This window comes from Microtus oregoni, unplaced genomic scaffold (assembly GCF_018167655.1).
Source record: "Microtus oregoni isolate MIOR12 unplaced genomic scaffold, Mior012 000279F_ref0000074, whole genome shotgun sequence".
In the NCBI taxonomy this organism is placed as follows: Eukaryota; Metazoa; Chordata; class Mammalia; order Rodentia; family Cricetidae; genus Microtus; species Microtus oregoni.
The window spans coordinates 21,799-29,064 of record NW_024544955.1 but is presented as its reverse complement, the minus strand read 5'-3'; positions in this window follow the sequence as shown (position 1 = coordinate 29,064).

The following is a 7,266-nucleotide window of genomic DNA, read 5'->3' as shown; positions in this document are numbered from 1 at the left end:
TAAGATGGAATCGCAGAGTTGTTTTGATTTGCATTTCTCTGAGGACTAAGGATGCTGAACATTTCCTTAAGTGTCTTTCAGCCGTTTTAGATTCTTCTGTTGAGAGTTCTCTGTTTAGGTCTGCACTCCATTTTTTTTATTGGATTATTTGTTCTTTTGGTGTCCAATTTCTTGAGTTCTTTGTATATTTTGGAGATCAGACCTCTGTCTGATGTGGGGTTAGTAAAGATCTTTTCCCATTCTGTAGGCTGTCGTTTTGTCTTGTTGACCATGTCGTTTGCTTTACAGAAGCTTTTCAGTGTCAGGAGGTCCCATTTATTAATTGTTTCTCTCAGTGTCTGTGTTGCTGGGGTTATATTTAGGAAGTGGTTCCCCGTGCCAATGCATTCAAGTGTCTTCCCACTTTCTCTTCTATGAGATTCAGTGTGGCTGGCTTTATGTTGAGGACTTTGATCTTTTGGACCTGAGTTTTGTGCATGGTGACAGATAGGGGTCTATTTTAATTCTTCTACATGTTGATATCCAGTTATGCCTACATTATATTTGTTAAGTATGCTTTCTTTTTTCCATATGATATTTTTTGCGTCCTTGTCAAAGATCAGGTGTTTGAAGATGTGTGGATTGATATCTGGGTCTTCTATTTGGTTCCATTGGTCCTCCTGTCTGTTTTTATGCCAGTACCAGGCTGTTTTCAGTACTATAGCTCTGTAGTAGAGTTTGAAGTCAGGGATTGTGATGCCTCCAGAATGTTAGCCAAGCATGGTGGTGCATGCCTGAAATGCCAACACTTAGGGAGTGGAAGCAGAAGGCTAGTGAAGCCAAGGCCAGCCTTCGTCATTCTGGCTCAGCCTTCAGCAGTCGACACTGGGGATATTGCAGAAGTCTTAACTGCCGTCTCTCTCCCCTCTGGTGTCTTCAAACCATTTTTCCATGAATTAATATTTCTAAAACATTATTGTTTCTCCTCATTTCCCTCATGTCCTCCGTGATCTGACCCCTACCCAGCTCATAGATTTCCCCGTATGTCCTCTATAATCGTTTATGTCAACTTCCTTGTCTTCTTGAAACATACCATACTTCTGTGCCTCTGTCTTGCCATGTGTGTCATTTCTGTGACAACCTTTACTAAGTGATAATTCCTACATCATCTATTTCACTTAAAGTATACACTTCAGTGGCTTCTGTATGTTCAGAGCTGCGCAACTCTTATCATAATCAACTTTAGACCATTTGGGCCTCACCCGTCCACCACCATTCCCTAGCCCCCAAGTTCCTTGTCTCAGCCCTTGGCTAGCACCGATTTAATTTGTCTATTTTGGATACTTTATGTAAATGAAATCCTGTAATACATGGCCTATTGTAGCTGACTCCTTTCATTGGTATTGTTTCAATATTTCATTGTTCATTATTGATAAACAACATTCTATTCATATACATAAGACATCTTGTGTGTGTTCCATCCATTTGTTGATGGATTTTGAGTTATTTTCATTTGGGAATTATTGTGAATGCTGAAAAAAAATTTTCTCTAAACACATATCTCCAAACTTTTGAGTATATGCATTTCAAAGAGAAATTTCTGGATTATATGGCATCTGTGTTTAACCTTGCGACGAACCAGTGAACTGTTTTCTAAAGCAGCTGCATCATTTTACATTCCCACCAATGGTACATGAGAGTTCTAATTTACCCACATGTTACGGACATGTATTATCTTAAGTATACAGAACTAAGGAACGAAGAAAGCCTGGGGGCAAAATGTAGTTGGGATAATTTAAGAAAAGCTGGCAAGAAACTCGCCAAACTAAGGCCAGGCATTCCTAACTAAGAATAAGCTTTTGTGTGTAAATTATTTGGAATCTAAGTAGTAGCCCCCCCCCCACACACACACACCAAAAAAGCCAAAAGAGTAAAACATCACCCAGCAATTTTTCTTCTGATGTTTTGCAAATATAGAATGGTCTGTGTTTAAAACATAAAATTAGGCCAGGCGATGGTGGCATGTGCCTTTAATCCCAACACTTGGGAAACAGAGGCAAGCAGATCTCTGTGAGTTCGAGGCCAGCCTGGTCTACGAGTGAGTTCCAGAACAGGCTCCAAAGCTACACAGAGACACCCTGTCTCAAACAAACAAAACAAAAACATAAAATTGAAAACTGTCCTAAAATTTTTAGCTAGCACGGGACTTTTCGGCCTTGGCACTATTGACATCTTGGGCCAGATAGATTTCTTTTTGTGAGACTATGTTGTGGACTGTGAGCGCTTAGAGCACCCCTACTCTCTACCCACTAGGTGTCAGTAGCTCCACCCACTCTCCCATAGCTGTGGCAACTGAAATGTCTCCAGACATTCCTAACAGGGCTTTTTACCTAAAAGGTTTAACTACAAAATGGTGACTCAAGAAAAAAGTCATTTTACCTCCCAGACAGACAACCACCCACCCTCCACCCCCACCCCACGCACACACAGAGCAAAACCAAAATCTGCCTCAAATGCTAAGAATGTCAAGACTGGGAAACTTACTAAAAAGGAACAAAACCTTGGGAAATGTGAAAGAGCTAAGATTATGCTTTGTTCCTCAGTTCTGATTTTTTACTTTTTTGGGGTTTTTTTTTTACTTTTTTTATTAAATCTTTTCATTTATTTTACATACCAGCCAGTTTCCCCTCCCTCTTTTCTTCCCCTTCCCTCCCCACCACCACTCATTTAGCCCCACCCACTCTTCCTCCAGTCAGAAAGGGGAGGGCCTTCCATGGGAGTCAACAAAGCACATCACATGATGTAGAGGCAGGAGCAAGCTCCTCCCCTTGCATCAAGGCTGGGTGAGGCTACCCTGCATGGGAATAGATTCCAAAAGAGCCAGCTCATGCACCAGGGACAGGTCTTAATCCCACTGCTAGGAGATCTACCAACAGACCAAGCTACACAACTGTCATCCTCGGTTGGTCCCAAGACTATGTTTTTATTATTGGATTATATCCACAGTTAACCTTTGATTATTTGTTATTGATTTAATTGGTTATGCTGCTGGTATCAATTCACACCCCACGTTCTATCTCCCTTGTAACGTCTCAGGGATGTAGCACTTGAGGAGAGCTAAGATAGCGTGTTCCATCTCCCATGCAAGTCATACTCAGAGGCAGTTTCGATGTATGATCCAAGTCAACCAAAACAAATATCAGGAGTTTTTGGTAGGAAACCAGCCAGTATCCTTTTTCCAATTAGAAGTGAAGAAGAAAAAAAAAAAACCCCCGCCTATTGCCAGAAGTCATACTGAGATTGCAAGGGAGTGTGTTTTTCGTTTGCACAATTCTGAACAAAGCCAAGTGGAAATGCAGGGCCCTTGGTGATGTCTTTAGGCTTCCGGCTCAAGCCTCTCCGAAAGCTATTGCCAGTCTCTCGAGTTTTTATCCTCTGGAGTTATGAATTACCTTTATTGTTTAAGCTACTGTGAGTTATATATTTCTGATCTTGATACTCAAAGATTGATATAAGAATCCGCTAATGTTGCTTTAACTTTGGCACAGTGGCTGTGCCTTAATCCACTGCTATCCCAGCCAGCAACTGCAACTCCACAGTTACTGGCCTGCTTCTCTGGGAGTGGCCTGGCGGCTCAGGATGCCGCCTGGTGCCCATTCTGTTCCTGCAGGCACCAGTGCTGTGGCCGCTGCTAAAGGTAGTTTTAACTAGATCTCTATCGTTCTAATTTTAAATAAAACTCAAAATTCAAAGGCTGGAGTGAAAACCTGCGAGCTCAGAGAGGCTGAGTAGCAAAATGCTAACCTTCTCTCCTTACTGGCATCTTCAAAGGACCTTGGCTCTGCCAAAACAGAAAATTCTGCACCATTCCAAATCCCCACCCAACTACTTCCTGTGTGTGTGTCTCTCTCCCAGATGCCCTCTGATAGTGCTATAATCACTTCCTGCCACTAGTTGCTAACTCAGCCTCCTGGGTCAAGGTTAATTTTATTTAATCAATGCAGATGTAAAGTCAAGGATCACTGTGTACTCTTGGGTCTGCCAACATGCTAACATATTTCTAGCCACAGAACACTTCCAAACCAAGCAAATATGTGGTGCTTTCTGCTCCTTAACCAACAGCTCTCCGACTTCCTGGATGCCGTTTGAATGCCCTACAATTCAACTCTTGAGTCTGATCTTCTAGGTTTCAAAATTTAAGGACTCAGTCCCTCCAGACTGCTCCCACCGGAAATCTTAGTTGCAAGTCCTAACCCTGCTAAAAATCTGGGGTTTCTGATCAACTAGCTAGAAATTCGGGAGGTTCTCATCATCCCCTTCCCCCACTTTATAACCTGCTACAGTTGCTCACAGAACTCAGAAGCATCCCTTTCAGTACATGTACCACTTTGTTACAGAGGATATTGTCAAGCGTCCTGGTGAAGAGGTACGTGGTTTTTGGTTTGGTTTTGTTTTTTAACTCTTTACTCTTTGGTCTTTTGTGGGACATGCCCACCCAGCTCCCAAATAATCACATGGAGAATTATTCTTTCTTATGAATGCTTAGCCTTACCTTGGCTTGTTTCTAGCCAGCTTCTTTTACATTATCCAGTCTATCCTTTTGCTCTGGGCTTTTATCTTTCTCTATTCTACATAGCTTTCTTTATTTCTTCCTCCGTGGCTGGCTGTACAGCTAGGTGGCTGGACCCTGGAGTCCTCCTCTCCTTCTCTTGTTCCTCTCTCTCACCTCATTCTTCTATTTTTTTCTCTCTGCCTGTCAGGCCCCCATCCTTTCTTCTGCCTAGCTATTGGCCATTCAGCTCTTTATTAGACCAATCAGGTATTTTAGACAGGCAAAGAATCAGAGCTTCAAAGAGTTAAACAAATGCAACATAAAAGTATGCAACACATCTTTGCATCATTAAACAAATGTTCCACAGCATAAACAATTGTAACACATCTTCAACCAATATTCCAACAGGAACACAGAGTGAACTCCAGGAGCTTATGCCCACATGCTCCCAGCACCCAACCAATCTCGACTCTCTCTGAGTCTGGGCATTTAGGGGCTCATCAAAGAGACATGGCCTATTCTCCCCACCCCCCAGAAGTTCAGGGGTGTAGACCTAAAAGTTCTAAGCCTCTGCTACTCAAGATTTCATTGGTTTTGAAATCAGCTCTCATCTCGAAGTGCTAAGAGTAGTCTCAGTAGAAAAGGAGGACTCCTACCACCCAAGGAATCAAAGAGGTGTGTGGGCAACCAGAATCTTCTATCACCCTCATCACTCACAAAAGCCTGCACTCGACAACGATGCCAAAGGCCAAACATTAGAACAAAAGATGCTGCTTGAGTCTTATCAATCAAGAAATCAGACAGTTTCTGGAAGCCCTTTGTCGGGACCTGGGAACAAAAGTCAAGCATATAGTTCCTTGTGAGTGGAGGACAGAGGTACTTCTTTAATCTGTAAAAGCCTACAAAGCACTGCACTATCTTCACCCAGATGCCTAAAGGGCAGCCATCTTGCTTTGCTTTTCTATGTATGCCACAGTGTCTGGTATCTAACAAGTGCCCAGTAAATGCTTGAAGAATAGCCCAGGAGACTGAAGTGATGGTCTTGACCCCATTAACAAACCCCATTAATCCAGCACTTTAACTAACAGGACATATGCTAGATGTGGCTCGCTCACTGTTAAGTGCAAACTACACTGTTCCTGGTTGTTTCTTTCCCCCATTGGAAAGGCGTAAGTAGTACATCCCTTCTGCTGCAGGTCCCTTGGAGGGAAAGGAAGGTTTCTCAAAGCCACATGCTCTTGGCAACTTCCTGGAGCTATATTTGGCCCCAGTACGAGCCCAACAAGACCACAAAGTTATTGAACACACAACAGCTGCCATGTTCTGGCTACAGGAGGGAAAAGATAAAGCTCTATACCCTCTATGTTTTTTAAATAGCCTAAGGAAAACATCGCACTCCCTAGTGGATGGGTGCTGGCCTGAGAACACCATCAATTCAAGGAAGGTAGGCAGCAAAGAAGGAAGCCTGTGTATTCAACACCAGTCCTCCCTGGAAAACATGCTGAGCTGGCTCCCAGGATCACTCTCGTGACTTTTGTTGATGGGACCATAAAGAAGAGAAGTACCACTTACAAATAACCGTTTCCATTTCTTTTGTTTGTTTGGTTGGTTGGTTGTTTTTTTCCCACAAGAGGGCGCCAGAGCTCAGGACGGATGGCTGCGAGCTACCATGCGTCTAGCGGGAATCGAACTTGGGTCCTCTGGCAGGAAGGGCGATCAGGCCATGGACAGTGCTCTTAACCGCTGAGACATCTCTCCGGACCCGTTTCCATTTCTTTAGAGTTTACTCTGCATCAGACATTGCATTGATGCCTTTGTGTGTGTGAGAGAGACTCATAGCCAGTCAGGGAGATTCTGTTATCATTATCCCCATTTTACAGATGGGTAAAACTGAGGCAGCGTGAGATCGAGAAGCTTGCTTGGTGTTACCTAAAGAAAGGGCCAGGATTTAAGCCCTGGCAGGCCAGCTCCAGTATCTGTGTCTCCAGTCATTCTTTCACGGTGTCTCCCGTTTGTTACAAATACCAAGGGCTCTACAGCCCTGGCTCCTTCAGAGACGACTAACAGGACAGCCAGGAACAGATACAATGCTTCAAAGGATGATGAGACCAAGAAGAACTCAATGGTCAGCTGATGCTGGAAATCACTGGTCACATGGCGGGGGAAGTAGGATCAGGGTGAACGAAGTAAAGTGCTCCGTATCAAAATGCTGCTATCTATGCGGAGGCAGAGCCAAGTCGGGGCGGAAAACTGTGAAAGCCACTTTCTTCTGAGGAGAGCAAGGTCACTAAGCTGCTTCAGAAAATGGGCAAAGTGGCTCGAACGGTTCTCATGTCCCCTGTGTCCCTTTGCCATGTCTAACTAGAACCATTATCATATAGTCTTCCCTAAGGGTCAATTCTTAGCTGAAATGGAAAGTTCTCTTTCATTCAGTTGCAAATTCAGTATCCTAATAAAATGTTCTCTTTCAAAAAAAAAATGTTCTCTTTCCCTTTTGACTTTCCTTCTTGTCTGGAGATTGAATTTGGTGTGTCGTACATGGCAGGCAAGCGCTATATCATCGAGCTGCAGCCCAAACCCACTCGAGGCAAGGCCTCTGTGCTGGTTACTTTTATTTGTTTATTTGTTTGGGGTTTTTTTTGTTGTTGTTGTTTAGTTTTTGTCAACTTGACATAAACCAGAGCCATCTGGGAAGAGGGGACCTCAATTGAGACAATGCCCCCATCAGACTGGTA